The sequence below is a fragment of the Ochotona princeps genome, chromosome 9 (genome assembly GCF_030435755.1).
Source record: "Ochotona princeps isolate mOchPri1 chromosome 9, mOchPri1.hap1, whole genome shotgun sequence".
Lineage (NCBI taxonomy): Eukaryota > Metazoa > Chordata > Mammalia > Lagomorpha > Ochotonidae > Ochotona > Ochotona princeps.
Window position 1 is genome coordinate 55695701 of NC_080840.1, and position 21693 is coordinate 55717393.

The following is a 21693-nucleotide window of genomic DNA, read 5'->3' on the forward strand; positions in this document are numbered from 1 at the left end:
TACAGCAGCTGTAAATTCCCATTCGTAAAAAAAAACAACCAACCGGATGACTCTGAGAGGGAGGGTGGCCTGATTTTTCCTTTTTACATTTCATAAAATGTTAAAGCCATGCCTATTGAGATGTGATTATCCGAAATACAGTTCAAATGGAACAGAAATTGTTCCATATAGATTAAGCCTTTTTTCAGAAAGCAATTGAAAGGATTCTCCAGTCACTCTCAATCTTCGAATGTAATCTTTTCTGAATACAAATTTTAAAATTCAAGATTTTTTCCTCTTTTTGAAAGGATTTAATATAGGTTTCTGACCATGGGGATTCCAGAAAATTCCTTCTTAAGACTTTTTTTTAAAAGACTTATTTAGGACCCTGCAGCGTGGCCTAGCGGCTAAGGTCCTTGCCTTGAACGCACTGGGAGCCCATATGGGCGCCGGTTCTAATCCTGGCAGCTCCACTTTCCATCCAGCTCCCTGCTTGTGGCATGGGAAGGCAGTCGAGGACGGCCTAAGGCTTTGGGACCCTGCACCTGTGTGGGAGACCTGGAAGAGGTCCCCGGCTTCGGATCGGCACAGCACCGGCCTTTGCGGGTCACTTGGGGAGTGAATCATTGGACGGAAGATCTTCCTCTCTGTCTCTCCTCCTCTCTGTGTATCTGACTTTGTAATAAAATAAATAAATCTTAAAAAAAAAAAAAAGACTTATTTGTTTGGAAGGGAGATGGGGAGGGCATGAGAATTTCATCTGTGTCTCCCACCATGGGTGGCCGGTGCCCAAGTTCTTCGGCCATCTTCCATTACCTTCTCCAGGCAAAGTAACAGGGAGCTAGACGAGCAGAGACGCAGCCTAGGGAACAAATCAGCACTCCAATATGGCGTGTGCGAAAGACACCAGTGTCATCAGCTTGAACCATTGCACCACAACACTAAGTCTGCTATTGGAGATTTTTTTGAAGGCCAGAACAGTGGAATAATGGCCTAAGCTGTTCCTATGAAAGCCACATCCCACGTGAGCATCAGTTCTAGTGGCTTTTATACCACCAACACAGCTTGCTGCTGTGCTTGGGTCCCAGCCACCCACATGGGAGACCTGGAAGGACTTCCAGACTCGCGACTTCAGACATGTCTAGGCCTGGTCGTTTTGGCCATATGGGGAACTGGAACAGCAGATGGAAACCCTCTGTATCTCGTAATTCTTCCTTTCAAATAAATAGATAAATCTATTTTTAAAAGATTTATTTTTATTTGAAAGGCAGAATTAGGGAGAGAAGGAGAGACAGAGGGAAAGGTTTTCCATCTGCTGGTTCACTCCCCAAATGGCCACAATGGCCAAGCTTAACTGAGCAGCAGCCAGGAGCCTCTTTGAGGTCTCCCAAGGGTTTGGGCAAAACTCTGCTGCTTTCCCAGGCCACAATGAAGGAGATGGGTCAGAAGTGGAGCAGCCACGATACAAACTGGTGCTCACATGGGAAGACGGTGCTTGAAGGCAGATGATCAGCTTGTTGAGCCATGGCACCAGCCATATAATATAAAACAATATTTTTAAACTATTATCTTTGAATAAAACTCTAAAGTTAATTTTATCAACTACATGATAAAGGTAGTGAGATAGTCCCCTTTTTTCCATCTTTCAAAATCAAATAACCAAGTTAAAAGAAAACCTGCATTAACTTCATTGAAAGCCAAGAAACAGATGATTATCACTCCTGTGACTTGTATGCTCATTTATTATAATTTCTGTCTGAGGTAACATATTAATTATCAGCTTCATGGAGTTTCAGTCTTTCTAGCAGTGACAATAAATTGGGCCTACAGATCCAATGGATATCTCATCATAGCTTTACTAATACTGAGAAAGTCAGTTTGAAAGTTCCTTGGAAAATTACTAACCATTTTCCATAGGACAGGGCTTCGTTGGTTATGTATTTTGAAATTCTACCTATTTACTTATTTGCTAATTTATTATTTTAGGAAAACCAGGTCAAACTCGACTGTCAGGATTTGAATCCCAATCCAGTCTTCTAACAGGCTAGTTAAATTACATGAACATTATTAAGCAGGTCATGTAACATCTCATTGCCTTCATTTCCCTAGCTTCAAATGAGACCAAACCAACATCTGTCTCTTGGGTTTTTTAGGGGATTATGTGAATATGAGCCTAGAAAAGACCTGGCTCATGGTAAGTACAACATGCATTCTCGTTATTCTAAATGATTTTTCACTGTCACTACCCGCCCATGCACACTACGTGGTATAACGCAATAATGGTGTTGATAACACTTGGTTTCACATTCACCCTCTGCAGTACAATCACATCGGCATAAATCACAAAACTTAATCAAGTCAAAACAGATAACTTGCTTATGTTAATTTGTATTTATATCCTACGTGCTACATATCTGGAGTGCCATTTTGAGTGTTAGTCTTAGGTAACACAGTATTGTTATTTAATGAGATACTGAAAACTTGAAGTTAAACATGCATTTATGGGCAGCTGTAAAGTTAATGTTCTGTAAATAAATGAGAACCATTAACTGACTTTTCACTCTACACAGTGAAAAAAACTTTAGTAGGTTTCAAGTAGTTAACATCCATTTGATTTTCTTTATTTCCTTGATTTATATCTTTTAAACATTTTCTTTTGACAGCACTTATTTTATAGACTCTCCTGGGTCAGTTACCCAGCACTTTTCTTTTTTGGGAATCAGAAGCACTCTCCACATCTGACTAAAAGTGTTAAGACATTTCAAAGAGGTTGCAGAAAATGGAATTTAAAAAAATGTATGTTTTGATGCAAAACAAATTGAAATCCATACCTAGTTTTACTATAATGTGCATTTTCTATGAGCCTTAGGAGACTCCATGTATACATGAACTTTAACAAGTTTTTCTGATGAAAATAAACACTTTAAATTATATTTACATGAACTTTTGGAAGTACCTTCAAAGAAGACGCAACATATGCTTCGTTACAAGACAGAGTTAGGTGAATTACAAGACAAGAAGTTCTGTTTCACAATGTTATAGCCCATAATATTTGAATTCTTTCAGATTAAAGTCATTTAGGTTTCACCTCAAAGAGAATTTAGACATAGCAGAACATATTTCATATTATGATACCAAAAATTTAAACTGATACAATACATCTACTTCTACCTTTCAAGTTAATCTTTCTCTCCGTTTCAAAACATAACACTTTACTTCAGGAAACCTGATGGTGGTTTATACAGAAATGATCAGCTGTGTCACCTGGATCAAAGGTCAATGAAACTCAAGGAGAAGCAAGACCCTTCCTTACTCAATAGAGTTAAATCAAAATAATGTCTTACTTAAGGGGAGTAAATATCACGTTAAGCCACAGTTACTAAGTAAATTGCAATAATGCCTCTCCTTTTTCTAATATTTAAAAACAAAATTAAAAAACCAAGGAAGCATCTGGCAGGAACTTAAGACTATTGGAAATAGATAAGCATTATGCAAATATTGTGTTTGAAGCACAATGCTTTGGCAATAAGTATATGTTTAAAAAATAAAATGTATTTAAAAGTTACAAAGAGGATCATTTTTATATTTTCAAAGGAAATATTCATCTTCACTTACATAATATGAATATATCAGTGAACAACTTCAAAGAACAACTTACATGTTAAACATGTTAAAACAACAAATACTTTGTAACTTGTTGTGGCTGTCCCAAAAATGTAGAAACAAAATCTTCAAAGCATCTAGAGAAAAAAATTTAAAATCTAGATTATAAAATGCAAAACAACCCACTGCGTGGTGGATGGGATTGGGGAGGGGGCGAATTTGAGGTCTGGGTATTAAAACTTCCAGCAGCCTGTTGGCTGGGATAGTTGCCATGCTCAGATTCCAGCCACCACGTGCACACAGTGACCTGTCCCTGGGCGGCCAGTGCACCATTTGGCACCGGCTCTGCCTGCTGGACACCCGGCGGTTAGCTCTGGGGTTTTGAGGCTTTGAATTGCTGCTTAGGTAGTTACATGTTAAGTCCACTGTACTTCTGGGATATCAATCAATCCTGAAGACTCCCAATGACAGAGTAAGTTTTCCTTGAAGGTAAGCGAGGGTAATGAGACCTGGTAAGTTTGAGGAGAGGGACCAGATGATCTTTGTGGAAAAGTCTGATATACCAACATCCTATCAATCCTGTGTAGAACTTGTAATTACTGAACAATGCTGACCACTGAATACCACTCCATGCAAAAGCTAAGGCTCAGGGCTTTCCTAGCATGATCACATCCTATTACCTCACATGATGATGGATCAGGAGACGGGTCTCATGAGGCAGGGCCATGATATTAACTAGCACATGGGAGAATCACATCCAGGGGTAGATTCTGTGGCAGATGTGTGGGCCAAACCCTGTGGAAATACTAGCCCCAAAAGTTGGGGTGGTGATGGACTTAAGCTAGGTGTGACCAAGGAGCCTGCCATCACTCACAGGCAAAGGAACCCACAACAGTCTGGACTGGTCAAGGCAGCAGCACCCGAATGTGCATCCTAAATAGGGTGTGGGGTAGGATGGGCTGCAATGTTCATACAAGGCCAAATGGAAGGTCAGACTGTGCCTAACACTGGCCTAAAACCCATTGGCATGTATGAGAATTGGGTCTGGGAGTAGATCAAGTGGAGGAACTTGGGAAACTCCCCTAGTGGGTCATAGCTCCTGCAGGTGAACACATAGTCCTGGGGGTCAGACAAGCTGGGCAAAGTAGCTCCAATAACTGGCTAATGTGTGGGTTGGCAATGGAACGGGGTGCACCAGGCAGGACTGAGCAAACCTTAGCCCAGAAGCAAAACTAGAAACCAGGATGGAGCACAGGTCATGCCGAGCTAGGCTCTTGCACCTACTGGTCTGCGTGAGCCAGGGACACTAAGCCACAGTGTCTAATACAGGGGCCGAGACAGGTGAAGGACTGTTCCAAGCTGAGTCAGAGCAACCACTGGCAGGCGCGTGATCTATGGCTGGGAATAGGCCCAGCTGGGCAGCTAAGGGGAAACCCTAGCTGGGTTGAGGTTCGCACTGAGGGGCACAGGAGCTGGAATGGGGGATGCGTTCTGATCAGGAAACGGTTGTAATCTCCCTTGGCACAAGTGTGGACTGGGACAGGACGCACCAAGCTGGGCTAGAATCCAACACCATCTGGTGTCCTGAAGGACCAGGGAAGATGTGTGACAGACCAGGCTAGGTATCTGCCCCTACTGAGCCATGTGTGAGCTATTCCCACTAGGACAGGAGGTGAACTGAGTAGGGCTGGCTCATGGACTCCCTGGTATGCTCAAAATCTGTCATTGGGAGGGGGGTACTAATGGAGGACCCTGGGCAACTCCTCTGGCAGGACACAGACCCTGCAGGTAAGCGCAAGAGGCATGAAAGGAAACAGCCCAGAACAGGCCATGAAAAGTTTCCCACTGGCATACATTTGGCATGGGTCTGGGGCACAGCAGGCTGAATCAGTTCACGTCTTCCACTTGCGAATCCAAGCACCAGAACAGAGTGTGGGTCGAGCCAGGTTCGGTCGTGACAAAACACCAGTGCACATTATAGAACTGAGCCTGGGCAACTCCTCTGGCAGGACACAGACCCTGCACGTAAGCGCAAGAAGCATGATAGGAAACAGCTCAGAACAGGCCATGGGAAGTTTCCCACTGGCATGGGTCAGGGCCAGGTTCGGTCACAACAAAAACCAGTGCATATTATGGAATACCATGATGAAGTGACCTGTACCAGATGTGACCACAGCGCCGAACCAGCACATGTGAGAACCCAGGAGGGAGGGGGCAGAGCCAGCAGGGGGAATGTGGGGGGGCCCTCTGCTGGACAGCTACTCCCACTGGAGAGCAAGAGCTGGGATGGGTGCAGACCAGATTAGGCAAGGCTACAACACCTGTGCGCCTCATGAGGACTAGATCAGGGAAAAGAAAGGCTGGGCTGATTGTTCATACTGGTGCAAACAAAAGTTAAAGTGGATGAGGGTTGGGTGGGTTTAGCTGCAGCATCAGCTAGCAGATGCTGTCACTGGGGGCTAATTCTGTCAAATTAGCCCCCACTGCAGAACCACCTGGAGAGTGCATAATCTGGGAGTGGGAGAGGCCTGGGAGGGAAAGAGTGGGCTCCTCCCTCTTGGGTTACCACTCCCATGGGAGAGCACAAGAACTAGGACAGGGGCTGGGGTGGCTAGACAGAGGCACTCAACAACAGCCGTGAGGGCTGGATAGTTGAGCTGGTTAGATGGAACAAAGCTTCAATACCCATCCACATGTATGAGAGCTGAATGGGATGTGGGACAGACTAGACTAGTCTGTTACACAAACTGACAAACCAGGATAGGGGGCAGGCCTGGTGGGGGTTGCAGCTCCCACTGGTTTACGTGAGGGCCGCGTATGTGCTGGGCAGAATCAGGCTGGACTGCAACACCCATTGGAAGTCAGAGCTGGAAACAGAACCAACCCTGCAATTGCAACCACCAGCTGATTGGGGCAATGGACTGTGTCGGGCCCTTTACTTGCTAGTACACACAAGAATCTGATCTGGGAACACCCCAGACAAAGTTTCTTTGGGGATGTACCGAATTGAACTGCCAGAATCAGAACCCTAACCATGAAAAGGCAGTGCACAGAACAAGTCAATCAACTACCTCAGCCAAATGTTGGCAGTGAAAAACTGGGCAAATGGAGAGTCTAAGATGGACTATGTCAGTCAGTGGATTCTTTCTTCAGTGACCTCATTGTGCTTGGACCAGCTACACTGGCAGCAATTCATGACTGGTGAACTATCAAAAGCACTTGAGCAAGACCCTCAGAGCATGCCCGACATCCGGGACCTGGGGTGGGTGGGAGACTGGGTGTGGCTTCTCCCTTTACTCCCCATTTACCCAGACACATGACAAAAACAATGTGGAAAAAAGTCTTACCCACTTTCCTGTAGCCCTTGAGCCATTTTGCCCTGCTTAACTATGTAAAGAGTGTCAAAAATAAAGAAAAATGAAAAAAAAAAAAACCTCACTGTTGCATATTAATAATACTCTCAAAACCTAATTTCTCCAATACCTACTTTAATAAATTTTGCATTTTTATTCAATTTAAGTGTAACAGCATAAGTAGTTTAGTTTTTTTATTTTTTTTAAATTTTTAAAATTTTTTTTAATTTATTTTATTGTATTGTTGTTGACAATCTTTACATAGTTAATTACAGTTAAAGGAAAAAGAAGAAAAGAAGAAAAAAAAGGTTCAGGGGGATAGTATATAGTTTTTTTTCTTTAAATACATTAGTTGAAAATACTATTCTAGGTTCATATTCCATCTTACAAATTAGAAAACAGGAATTATCTGGTAGATGTAATAAAGCTGTCATATACAAGAAAGAATTATTAATCCAGATCCCATAGCCATTTTTATGGCAAATTGAAAGAAACTGAGAGATCAATGGCTATCTCTGACCACTATACTCCTAATTCTAATTTAAACGATCAATACATGAATGTTGATGTGGCAGTTTGTTTTAAAGTCATTGCTTTGTAGCTAGGACCAGATGTAAAATCTCAGCACTCAGTGCAGTGCCCGCAGGCGCTTTAAGAGGCCGCCCATCTCATCTATCCCATGTCTACTCTGACATACCACATCAGCAGCCTGAATTTTCTTTACAATTTTAGTTTCAATGGAAGTCAAGTTAGCTGACTCCAATTCAGTATCTGTCTAGAAAATAACATAAACCTGGCACCTTCCTTCCTAAGTAAAAATGAAGCACATAGCCCAAATTTTTACTACCTGGGATCTGAATCTGGTAGAGCAGTGAAGCCACCTGTGATGCTGGTATACCATAGGTGTGATGGTTGGAGTCCTGGCTGCTCTAGCTCTGATTCGGCTTCCTGCTGATATGTCAGAGAAAGCAGAAGATGGTCTAGATGCTGGGGCCCCAACACCCATGTGGAAAACCTGAATGAAGCGGCTAGCTTTGGTACGTCCCAGTCAGTCCTAGCCATTATTGGCCATTTAAGGAGTGAACCAGCAGATGCAAAATCTCTATCACCCTCAGTTCCCCTAAGTCGTTCTTTCAAATAAATAAACAAATCTTTTTTAAAAACCATACTAATAGGGCCCGGCGGCGTGGTCTAGCGGCTAAAGTCCTCGCCTTGAAAGCCCCGGGATCCCATATGGGCGCCGGTTCTAATCCCGGCAGCTCCACTTCCCATCCAGCTCCCTGCTTGTGGCCTGGGAAAGCAGTTGAGGACGGCCCAATGCTTTGGGACACTGCACCCGCGTGGGAGACCCGGAAGAGGTTCCAGGTTCCCGGCATCGGATCGGCGCGCATCGGCCCGTTGCGGCTCACTTGGGGAGTGAATCATCGGACGGAAGATCTTCCTCTCTGTCTCTCCTCCTCTGTGTATATCTGGCTGTAATAAAATGAATAAATCTTTAAAAAAAAAAAAAAAAAAAAACCATACTAATAGACTCAAATCAAATGCAACATGTTTTGAAAGTTAGTATAGACACTTGAGTATCAAAGATTTTATCTTTGAATCTGACAATCTTAACATCTAAATAAGTACAAGTTTGAATTGAAATCCAATGGATAGAACAAAAAAGCACACGTTTTACTAGTAATCTGCAAACCACTTCTTCCACTTCCAGACAAACATTCCTGTTCTCTGGCAGAAAAACACAACTGAGAATTATGGCCAATCCCTATGCTTCTCTTAGACATGATAACTCTGAGGATACGTTAAGTTTTTGAGAATTGGTTTGGGAGGCTGAGAGGAATAAAGAACTTTCATCTGCTGGTTCACTTCCAAAATAACTGCAACAGTCCAGGATGAGTCAGGCCACCCAAAGGCAGGTGCTCAAACCGTCTGGGTTTTCTACACCGTGTAGAAGGGACCCAAGCACCTCGGCCATTTCTGTCACTTCCAAGGGGCTGCATCAACAGGAAACTGGGTAAGGAATAGCCAGAGCTTGATCTCATGTACTCCAATACACTCTGCACTCATCCATAACAGTATCTTACAATGCCTACCCCATATTCATATCATGAAATAGCAAACACACAAGATAGCCAGTGCTACATTTTTCATTTTCATTGCTTCTAAAGACCAACTATGCCTACAGAAGTCACACCTAGACAACTTAAAAAAAAAGTTGGTCTCATGTAAACTAACAAAAACTCAATCCTCTTGCACATCAAAAAACAACAGTATTATATTAAAGCCATGATTAGAAATTGCTGTAAATCTGCATTTGTTATTCTAGAATTTGAATTAAGTAGAAAAATCAGGTTCTTCCGTATTTTTTGTTCAATTTTTCAGCAATATAACTATGCTTGCTAACGTCACTGTGCTCATCTGTTCATCAGCAAAGGTCCATGGCAACCACTCTCCATCAAGTGCGCCCTGACTCTCTGGGAAGGGCTCTCCACCAGCATGTAACACAGCTGCCTCAGGAGTGTGTGTCTTCCCAGGAACACCTGCACAGAGTACTGCTATCTCTGCATACATAACACTCTTACTTAGGACACACCGTATTGTTACTGCTGTTGCCTCCACCTCCATTCACACAGAATAAGATTCTGAATAGGAAGTACAGATATAACTTCAAAATCAATGTCTACATTTTTTTTTAAGAAAAATGAGAGGCCAGCAATGTAGCACAATGGATTAAACTTCCGTCTGTTAGACCAGAATTCCTTATCAATGTCTTGGTTCCAATTCACCTTCCACTAATTCTTCTGAGAAGACAGCGATTGATCAGCCAAGCCCTTGGGCACCTTCCACCCATGGGGGTGAACCAGAACAGTTCCTTCCTCCTGGATTCCCCTTGGCACAGCCTTGGCTGTTAAGGCCATGTGGGTAGTAAACCAGCACATGGGAGATCTACAAAGGTCACTCCGATTTTTTTCCTTAACAAACATCAGAAAACAAAAATTCAACAAAAAAACTCTGATCAAGAAAACAGGGAGTTAAATTTACACTGATACTATTTTTCTTCTTCAATATTTTTGGTAGTGATGTATTTATTTAACGCATAATTAACCTATGTATTTATTTAGGTTGACAGGCAGAATTACAGAGAGGGAGGGGGAGAATGGGGTTTAATTATCTTCCGATCTTCTAACTTACTTCTTAAATGGCCACAAGGGAGATGGCTGGGCCAGGCCAGAGCTGGGAGCCTGGAATTCCATCTAGGTCTCCATGAAGGCTGTCAGACATCCAAGCACTCGGGCCAGCTTTTGCTGTATTTCCAGACACATTATCAGTAAATGAGATTGGAACAGCTGAGACTTGACTCGACCTTCTTAAGGAATGCACACATCACAGGTAGCAGTTTAACCTGCTCTGCCACAAAGCTGCTCTTGGTAATGATTCTGTTTCTTACAGTTCTCACCCTAGCACAATACAAATAAATAAATCTGAAAGGAAAAGGGGATAAAAAGAAGGAGGGATGGGTGATGGAGGGATGACGTAACTGAAAAGGAATGCGGGGAAGAGAGAAAGCAGGACTAAGGTGCTAATGACTGTATTTAAAACTAATGACTAACACAATCCCTGTGCATCAAAAATGGAGAGGGCAAGAGAAAATAGGAAAAAAAAAAATGCTACTAACAAAAATGACCTGTGAGGGGTCAGCACTGTGCCACAGTGGCTTAAACTTGCTGCTTTCCGTATCAGAGTGCCAGCCTCGCCTGCTGCTCTTCTCATTCAGCTCCCTGCTACGGTGCTGAGAAGCAACAGGAGTCGGTCCCAATACTTGGGCCCCTGCCACCCACGTCAGGACTGGGATGGAAATCTTTGCTCTGGGCTAAGGCCAGGCCCACACTTAGCTATGGTAGCCATTTAGGGAGTGAACTAGCAAATGGAAGCTCTCTCTTCATCTTTTCCTCAGTCTCTGTAAGTCTGCCTTTTAAATAAATAAATACACACACACTCCTGTCTAATTGCTTCCAATCGATGGCTTTGTGTCAATAAGCCACCAGAAAATAATTTCAACTTAAGACCTATCCTTTATGGTTCTGAGTTCAACAATTCATCCTACAAAGTGCAACACCCTATGAGATTAGGATTGGGAGTTTTTCTAACTGTAGAAAAAATTTATTCTCTAGAACACAGTATGTACCAGCTCACATTCTAAGGCAACACTGTGAACATTCAGATTTTGCCCAAAGTTAAAGCTTTGTAAGTATTCGACGTTGTAGATTATTGTTAATTTCCACAAGCTAGCATCCACAGCACAGTATCTGTAGCTCCCAAACACTGCCCATCTTCATGGGAACTTGTCTGACTCCCAATTAGATCCTATGTGATCATAAATATTCCCACCTCTCAGAACAAAGTAAGGACTCAAAACCAACAAAAATTCATTTGAAATGTACTTAAGCGTGCCATAACCAGTGCGGTCAAATTTTCCCCTGGACCCTGATAGGCTTAACGCTGAGACCACAACAATAGAGTGTTGCCGTCCTTCCTGAAGAGAATTATGCTGTGTTTTCCAGAAGAGAGCTTTGCTCCATATCCAAGGACTTGGGAGCTGGGCTGTAGCAGGTACCTGTGAATACCCACACACCCACGCTCAACCAAACCTTTGGCCCCACACCCCATCTTCTAGTATCAAGAAATCTGCAGCTAAATCCGAAGTCTATATAAATCCACAGTGAGTTCAACTTGCCACAGTGAACAAAAAATTACATTTCAAGGCTATATTGTCAAACAGATTTATCTAATTCTTGCTCGTCTTTTGATTATCAGTGTCAAGTAAATTTTATTGGCTAACTTTCAAAATGCTTAAAATGTGAGTGGAATGGAAATACTGAACAGCTATATATTAAAAGCACAGTTCAATCTGTAAAATGCATTTTGCCTTTTTAATTTAAGATACAGACTTCCCTCTTCCACATGTTCAAATATAGAAGCTGCATTTATATTTGCAAAGACTAAAGAAATATAATCAATCATTTTTTCAAATTAAAATTTTTAAGATGTATTCACAAAGTTGTCTTCAGGAACGTTTCGTGCTTAATATTATACATTTTAGACACCAAGGATTTTAATATATTTTACTGAGCCTTGAAAATAAACTAAGAAAAATTAAAGTTCTCTTTGAACTAACTCTGTTCCATCTCAAGGCTATACTACTTTGGTTCTTAAATAATTTTTAAACTTTTCTCCAGAGATAGAAACAATAACACCTTTCAAGATAAAGGTTCTAATTCTATAGTCACTGTATTTTAAACCCTCACACAACCACTGATGTCACCCATAACCTAAAATTTGCAAGGCAGAATTCACAATTCACAATAGTGGAAGATGACACTGGAAAAGGCTGGCAGTATCACATATGTCCCCCATGTCCCGAGCCCTCCTCCACCCCCCACTGCCCCACCAGAGTGAATCGGAAATTGAAGTCCCGGCGTGGAACTTTAAACTGTTGAAGTAATCATTAAATTTCAAACGGGCTGTCATGTTTCACAGTTTGAAATAAAGGCTAAATGTTAAGACCTGCTAATGAAATGTAAGTCAAATAATGGTTGACTTTTAAATTAATTTTGAAGTCTTCCTTTTCATATGTTGCACTAACTGCCACAAATATGCTGTATCTAGGGCTATTTAGGCAGAAAATGGAACTCAGGGGTTAAGATCAAGGTCTTTGGAGTGACAAACTGTCACTACTTGATAGGACTTCAAAAAGTCACTTAACCTCTTGGAGCTTCACTTTCTTTATCTGCCATTCTGAAGATAACTGTAAAGCACTTGCATAATTCTTGGCACTCCAAAAGCGAGTGATAAATAACATCAAGAAATCTCTGCAAACTGCATCTGTAAAATAAATGGGGCTTAGTAATGGCCTTACAAGCTGTAAACTTTAAAGAAAGCACTAAAGGTCATAGATACGGCATTTTATAATTGAAAACCAAGGTGGCAGGAGAGGTGAATGCCTAAACAAGTGAGACATGATTCAACAAACAATGAAGCAGAGACCAAGGTACAGGAACCCAATAACAACTAACACTCTGGAACACTTAGAAGTGTCTCAGGGACACAAAGAAATAGGTGATCAGTTTATGAAGGTCAGCTTACAGCCACCTTTGACAAATAGTTGCATAATTGCATCAGCACACAGAAAAATTCTCCCAATCTATAAACAGAAAATGAGTTCAGTCATTTTGAAGCAGGCACTGTGCACAACAGGCTAAGATGTCAGCCGCAGCTCGCATATCCTACACAGGGACTGGATCCAGCCCGCTGTTCCGATGCCAATCCACCTCCCTGCTACAGCACCTGGAAAAGCAGTGGATTCTGGCCCCTGTACCCAAACGGGAGAACCACATGGGAGTTACAGGCTCCTGGCTTTGGCCTGGTCCAACAGCAGCTCCAGCCATTGCAGCCATCTGGGGAATGAACCAATGGATGGAAGACGTCTCTGTCTCTCTAACTCTGCCTTTCAAATAAAGAAAGACTACTCTATATCATCACCTAAAACACCTGAAAGAGCCAGTGTTTCTTAATATTTAATGGATATATAATTAGATTCATATTATAAATAAGTATAAGAAACTTCTAATTATTGATTTGCAAATACAGGCTTAAATGGCTACAGATGTAAATATATTCTTAACATTGTCCAGTAAATAATAAAAACGTCTTCACTTTTTACCATATTTCAGGAACTATCCTAAGGGGTATTGGTAGGCCCCATTTTGAACAAGACAGAAGCACTCAATGTTGTGGAGCTTGTATTGTATACCACTGGGTATACCTGAACTCCTCCAATTACACATAGTAACCACTGATAAACAGACACAGTCCATTTTACCTTCAAATGTCATTTCTGATAAAATCCTAAAGAACATTCATAATACAGGAGAAATGTTGCAAAAATATTCACACCTTAAAGACTGCAAATAGATTAAGCTTTGAATATCTGATTTTGTTCAAAAATCTTCCAACAAAAAGCACTCAGCACTCACTCACCTGTGCCTGTACACAGTGCAGAAGACCTCTAAATCTCTAGTCAAATCCAAGAGAAATCTGCAAGAGAAACAAAGTAGGAATTAATCTGCAAAATCCTGTTGCACAAGGATCCTTGGCAACAGATGGGATTTTCACAACCAAATTTGGATACTTGTTAACCGACATCAGTATACAATTGTTGTTCCTAACTTCTCTCCACATGGGCTCCTCCTGGTAAATCAAGAAATGGAGAACTGGGCCCAGAGCGATAGTGTAGTGGTTAAAGTCCTGTCTTGCATGCCCAGAAGCCCATATGGGTGTCGGTTCTAATCCTGGCAGCTCCGCTTCCCATCCAGCTCCCTGTTTGTGGCCTGGGAAAGCAGTCGAGGACAGCCCAAGGCTTTGGGAACCTGCACCCGCGTGGGAGACCCGGAAGAAGCTCCTGGCTCCTGGCTTCGGATTGGCTCGGCTCCAGACACTGCAGCCTCGGACGGAAGATCTTCCTCTCTGTCTCTCCTCCTTTCTGTATATTTGACTCTCCAATTAAAAAAAAAAAAAAATGGAGAACTGCATCAATTCTATTTGCACAGGAGAATGTGAAATATGCAAAGCCACACTTCACAGTGAATTATGAGATGTAGACAAATTCTGTGTTCTTGTCATTACACTTTATTTTGGCTGCTTGTCTCATGACCAGCCTTCCACCAGACTGAGTGAATAAACAGCACAGGAGCCCTACCTACCCACTTCTAGGTGCAATCCTATGGGCCAGGGCAGGGCCTAACACACAGTAACACAGAGGAAATGTTGACTGGATGAATGATTGAGTGAGCACACTGATATTAACTGGCCATGATTTACAGTTTACCAAATTGTATCTAGTTTATATGGGTCAGGAATTATCGAAAAGAAACATCTATGCAATAACTATTTAAAGAGAGACATACAAAAGTAACTGATTGATTTCTTATCTCAAGAAAAATGTTTATGGAAAACCATGCTAATGTTGACAACCATAATAATTTGCAAAAGAAAAAGAAGAACTGAATGTTTGCCAAAGTGAGAGCTGCTGCATGACAAGTTTCTTCAGGGTCTGTATTGTGTCTCTTGGAACAAAGAGCTTAACTGGGAGCAATCCCGCCGCCCCGCTACTCCTTCCTCCCCCCACCACTGCTGCAATCCTACCTCAACCAAGACGGGACATACAAAGAGGAAGATAGGCAAGAGAGATGCATTTGAAATACTGTTTTTAAGATTTATTTATTGTAAAGTCAGATATTCAGAGAGAAAAGACAGAGAAGATCTTCTGTCCAATGATTCAGCCAGAGCTGAGCCATTCCAAAGCCAGGATCCCAGAGCCTCCTCTGGGTCTCCCACATGGGTGCAGGGTCTGAACGCTTTGGGCTGTCCTTGACTGCTTTCGCAGGCTACAAGCAGGGAGCAGGATGGGAAGTGGGGCTGCTGGGACTATAACTGGCAACTATATGAATCCCAGTGCGTGCAAGGCAAGGACTTTAGCCACTAGGCTACCATGCTGGGCCTGCACTTGGAATATTTATGTATACTGCTCTGCACTTGCATTTTGCAGATCTAAGAAAAAATACTTTCATCGCTACTAGTGATGACACTGAAAACCTGTGTTCCTTTAAAGACTGCTTTATTTGAAAACCAGAGAGAGAGAGAGAGAGAGAGAGAATGATTGATTAATCATCGCCACTAGGTTTGGGGCCAGCAAAGACAGGAGCTTGTAATGACATCTGGGACCAACCACTTAGGCAACAGAGGCTCACAGAGTTAAGCCATCTTCCAGGCACACATTTAGGGAGTACTGCCACCTATAGAAGATGTTGGTGTCATGGATTATAGATTATAGCTTAATCTGCTGTGCCACAACACCAGATCCAAATGTGGGTTTTGTAAATCATTAAATATTACCACATTTAATGATTTTACAAATGTTTCCATATGTTAACGCCAATCAGTAATAATTTATCCTTTGGGTTCTTTACCTAATTTCAAACAGTATTAAAATCTTTATTTAAGAGTTCTTTACTGGCTAAAATCCTAGTGGCTAAAATCCTGTGTTGCATCCACTGGGATCCAATATGGCAACTGGTTCAAGTCCCGGCGGCTCCACTTCCCATTCAGTTCCCTACTTGTGGTCTGGGAAAGCAGTCAAGCACAGCCCAAAATCTTTGGACCCTGCACCCGCAAGGGAGACCCAGAGGAAACTCCTGGCTCCTGGCTTTGGAATGGCTCAGCTCTGGCTATTGTGGCCACTTAGAGAGTGAACCAGCAGTTGGAAGATCTTCTCTGTCTCTTCTCCTTCTCTCTGTAAATCTGACTTTCCAATAAAAGTAAACAAAAAAAACATAGTTCTTTACCCTTCAGGATACTAAACAAAACCTAACGGGAAAAAGTTGCTTTAATAGACAAATCACTATTTTTCTAGTAAACTTGAAACATGTGATTTCATAGTCAAAGAGGCATAAAGGAATTAGAAATAAACAGCAATAACAACAACAACAACAACAAACTCCAGGATATTAATCAAATATAATTCATGGAAAACAAAAGGAAATCTGCTTGTGTGCATGAGAGTTTCTTCCAGAACGCAGAAGGAAAGGATTCCCGCGAGCGGCAGTGTGGAGTAGTGAGCAGCGAACAGCCGTCAACTAGGAGGCATCAATCCTTCCCAGTACACCATGCGGGCCTCTTTAAGTCGGCTCTCATCCTATACCAACAGCTCACTTGCTCAAGGACATCACACATTAACTTCCGCAAGCTTTTTAAATATGTTAACATGAAGCAAAAGCATCAGTGCACTCAAGTGCAAGAGAGATACACAGGAGGCATAACGATTCTTCCAAACACGGTGCAATAAGGCATGTTGGTATAACATTTAAACAAGAGGGATTAATAAAATACTTGTATGAACACAGAACTTAAAATGTTTGATATACTACCAAGGAAACTGAGCAGTTGTTTAAAGTGCAGGTAATAAAGCTCTGTGGTAAATACTTAACCTACTATTCTTCCATCAGGCCTAACAGTTCTCACAAAGCATGTCCAGGAATGCATTTCGAGGGGAACACTGGGGGAAAGCCTGCCCCGGGCTTGGCAGAGGCGCAGGAGGAAAATCAGGAACCTTGTAAGAGAAGGCAGAGATACTATTACACTCCTCCTCTTACTGGTACTACCATTTCTGCTATATATGGGCTAAAAAGACACATTCCATCCCAGAAAACAGTAAGTCACTAACAGAACACAGGCTGAAAGAATCTAGGGTTAGCAGAACCTATCAGACCAGATTTCAACTTCCAGCTTTCCCACATAAATACTGTTGGAACGACACTATTATTATTATTATCATTATCATCATCATCATCATCAGGTTAGCTATGTATCATCATCACCAGTTTAGCTATGTAACCTAGGAAATAATACTGCAGATTCAACTATAAAACTGGCTCTGATTGCAGCATTTTGGAAATCTAAAAAAGTGATAATTATATAAAGTACCTCGTACAGCGAAGGCATTCTAATTATGATTTGACCAAGTATCATCCTGTTCAGTGTACTGGCTATGGCAGGCAACTCAACAATGTGACGAAGAGTAAGATGCACTAGGCCTGACTTACCCTGAACAGAATCGACTTCCTTGAGGTGTCCAATAGCTTTGCTGCTCCTGAGTCTTTTTAAAAATGTACCTATGTGGGGACTGCTGTGAAAATTTTCAGCCAGAGCTTCTTCAAAAGTAAAAGACTCAACTTTATTTCAAAACTTACTGTTCAGTAACAGTAATCAAAGTAGTAGGCTACTGGCCCAAGGATGAACAATGAAAGTCCAGAAAGCATCTTACAGACGTATGTTAGTTCATTGTCAACAAAAATAGCAAAGTAATTAATTCATTGAGGAAAGGGAAATCTTTGTAATGTTATGGTGCCAAAAGCCAGTGATTCACTAAAGAGAACAAAGAACTTTGATCTTTACCTTGTATCATGTGTACAAATTAAAATGGATGGGATCACAGCCCTAAAGAAAGAACTAAAATTGTGAAGCTTGTAGAAGAAAGCATCTGGAGAAACAAAATTGTGCTTTCAATCTAGTAAAAACTTAACATAAAAAATACAGGCTATAAAATTGTAATGTAAGATGGGGAAAGGTGTATAAAAAAAAACTTTACACCACCAGTCACTGGGAAAATTACCCCACTCAACAAGTTGCAAGAATGTGGTTTATAAAATAAATCCTCACTCCCACTGCCATGGAAAACACGATGCTACAGCCATTTGGGAAACAATTTATAAGTTTCTTATCATCTAATCCAACAAGTGTATCCTTTGTATGCTTTTGTTTTCCTTGGTCACAGGCTGCCCATATAAAGAACTGTATCTAACTGTTCCTAGTTGTAACTGTTCACAACAGCCCAAAGCAGGAAATAATAACACAAATGGTCATCAACGTGGAGAGCAGATTTTTAAAAATGGACTTACAATGGAGTCCCACAATGAATTATGGATGCCTGCAACAAAGCTGATGAACCTTGAAACCACTGTATTAAACAAAAAAGCCAGCACAAAGACAACAGTATAACCCCATTTATTCAAAATTTTTAGAAAAGATAAAACTACATACAGAAAATGTTGATGGGTCCGGAAGTGGAAGAGGGTATTGACTGAAACTAAGCACACAAGAACATTTTGGGGTAATAGATCTGCTCTAAAACAGAACTGTGTCCTAAAGAAAGACAAGACACAGTTATCTACAACTGCACAAAATTCATGCTTTAGCATAATTAAAATGAGTTGACTGTGATATGTAAACTAAAGCTCAATTTAAAAATGCTAAAAATACTTACACGCTAATAAAAAGTTTAAATTATGTCTTCAAGTGCACTTGTTCTTTCTTTATCCATGATAGTTAAGGATGCTATATTAATAGAATGTAATCTAAGAGTAATGTACTTGTACTGCAAATGGTCCCATGAAATCTAACCAAAGAGCATACATCAATTTGCAGGTTGGGCAGCAACACATTTGTACTTAAAGGCAAAAACGTCAGGCATATTATACATAAGAATAACAGCATTATGGATATTTAGAGTAAAGATTTTTTTCTTTAAGGTGAATGGGAGACATGCTCACATTTCATCTCATTTTTTAAAAAAAAATAGTTAAAAACAAACCCGGAGGAAGCAAAGTAAGCTGGGAAGAAAATGACGTGACATCTGCTATATTGGCTAATAGAATTACTTATGACAATTATCACAGAAGGATCATATTTTGTTTATAAGCTTAACAACACAATAAACTCAACTCCTATCACTGACTGAGTGTTCTGCGAACACACTGTGCTAGATTTTACTCGTGCCAGCTACTTTAATCTTCACAACAGCCCTCAGAGGTAGATACCACCACGGTCCTCTCCTCTTGGTAGACAAAGAAAGGTCACTGGACAGTGAAGTACTTCCTCTAGGGCAACAGAACTAATGCACTGGAAAAGACAAGGCTCCAATCCAGAGAGGCTGATTCAAGAGCCCATGAATCCTCTCGCCATTATACTCTGTTCACTGTTTCTGACAATGCTACTGTTTTGCCAACTGTATCTGAAAAAAGAACATGGCAGAAATGTGATCAATTTGAAAACTGCCTTCTTGACATTTCTGGCATGATACGAACAAGAACAGCAAAAGCACATTCCTACATCTTGCACCCTTGGCAGACACCGTTAACAGATTTTGGCATTATTTTTTCCCTGAGCACAAAATTTTCTCCAAGTTGCCACCAGTCAAAGGAAGTGAACCCAAGTTATCAGGGTTGGTACATGAGTGAAAACAACAAATATGACTTCTGATGGACAACCAACAACGTGGCACAACCTAATGGGGAAATGTGATGAACTTAAAGGAGAGCCCTGCATCTACCAGATACAGGCCTGCTGCTGCGCCAGGATTACCCCAAACCATCAAGGCAGGCAGAAGGGCAGGCCAAGAATGAAGAAGATGCATCAATAAGCATAAGTAGTGTGTGAGACTTTTATAGAATTCTAGCCACGCACAAATATGTCCATGCACCTACAAAGTACCAATAGAATAAACTATTTTCATCTTTCTGCTGAGAATCCAAAAAACTCAGTATATTTCAAGCAATATAATCAACAGGAAAGTCTTACAGACTTTATGAAAAGCAGTTCAGACTCAAGAGATTATATGATCATGTTATATACATGTAGTATAAATGTGTTCTGAACTGCATATGTAGTTTTACAAGCACTTTTAATGAAATGGAAAAATCCAATTGCTCATTACAGAAGACCTAAAGAAATGTAAAGAATGTACACGTGACACACATTGAACTTGCCCCACTAAAGTGGCTGGTGCCCATATGGGATCCCAGGCGTGCAAGGCAAGGACCTTAACCACTACACTATCGCTCTGGGCCCCGAGAGATCTCTATCTCGAAGTCTCCTTTCTTGAGCTACCAAAAAATATCCCTTAAGCTAGAGTTAAGTACATTCCTACCATATATCATATAATGTAAACTAATATGTACCCATCACACTGACAGATCTTATGACATTCATTTCAATCTTGTCTCACCCACCATGGTCAGAGGAACTACAAGAAAGCACTCATGCAATAAAAAAATGACCTCTTCATAGATTAGCATTCTTGAGAGCTTGTTTGGAGGTTCTAGCAGGGGAGCGCAGCTATTCATATACCCTTGACCGAAGACCGGTCCTCCTCTAGCGGGGATGGTCTTCCTCTTCGACAAAGCGCGCAGCTTCGGGAAGGACGTACATGGAGCAGTGAGGGAGGAAGGGGACACCCGCCTAGCCAGGCAGATGAGCCGAATCAACCCTGGCGATCAATGGGGAGACAGATGTCGCAGCTAGATCGCCCTCACGTCCAGATTAGCATTCTTGTTTGGAGATCTAGAAAAACAGTTAATCTCCTATCTGTAGATGAATGCATAAGGTGCAATTTTAGAAGAGTACTAAAGTACTAAAGATGCTAAATTTGGAAACTCTAATCTAAAAATAGCACTTAAATCAATGGAAATGGTTAGGATCTTTTAGGCCACATCATGAAACGACAGCTGGGAGCTTGGAACTAAGCCCTGAGGAATTGTTACAGACAAAATGTAAAAAAAGGAACTGGCCAAAGAGAATGTGAGGAATTTCTTAAAGAAGCAGGAGGAAGACCAGCTTACAAGAACCCTACAGAGTGTAAGAGTCTCCAAGGACAGGCTGGTCAACAGTGCTCAACGGCAATGAGTTTCTACTCAATTTGGCAAGGAGCTATTACTGATATCCTTTATAAGAACAGCTTCGTTAGGGAGATAAAGATATAAATCAGACTGAAGAAAGCTGAAGTGCTGACAAGAGAATAGGAAACAAGGATCTGGACACAGCATGTGCAAACGCTCGCTATCATTACCGTATGCTACAATTTATCTTCGCCTCAAGAGAGCAGAAGGATAAAGTTTCATCCTTCCATGAGCAAGACAACAACCCACTACTGGGTGAGAAAGTTTTACAAGGCTCCGCGCCTGCACAAGCTAAGGGCATGGCAGATGGCTCAAAGATTCCGCACTCAGAGTCTCCGGCAGCAGCTAGTCTTTCTCAAACAGAAATGAAAAGTCCCCACCGCACTACAATGTGCTGCCTGATAAGAAGCTTGTTTCTGGAGGGGTAAGCCACCACTTGTAGCAGCAGCGTTTCATACCGGTTTAAGTTC

At 41.5% G+C, this 21693-nt stretch overlaps 1 protein-coding gene across 6 annotated transcripts in view; it reads right to left on the reverse strand.

Annotated features, from left to right (window-relative positions):
• Nucleotides 1-21693, reverse strand: part of NCOA2 (nuclear receptor coactivator 2) — a 279142-nt gene that overhangs the window by 165170 nt on the left and 92279 nt on the right. For all 6 annotated transcript variants that reach the window (XM_004588032.3, XM_058668721.1, XM_036498445.2 and 3 more), the window contains exon 2: nt 13974-14030. The gene's annotated coding sequence lies outside the window, so the exon portion shown is untranslated. The remainder of the gene's footprint in view (nt 1-13973; nt 14031-21693) is intronic.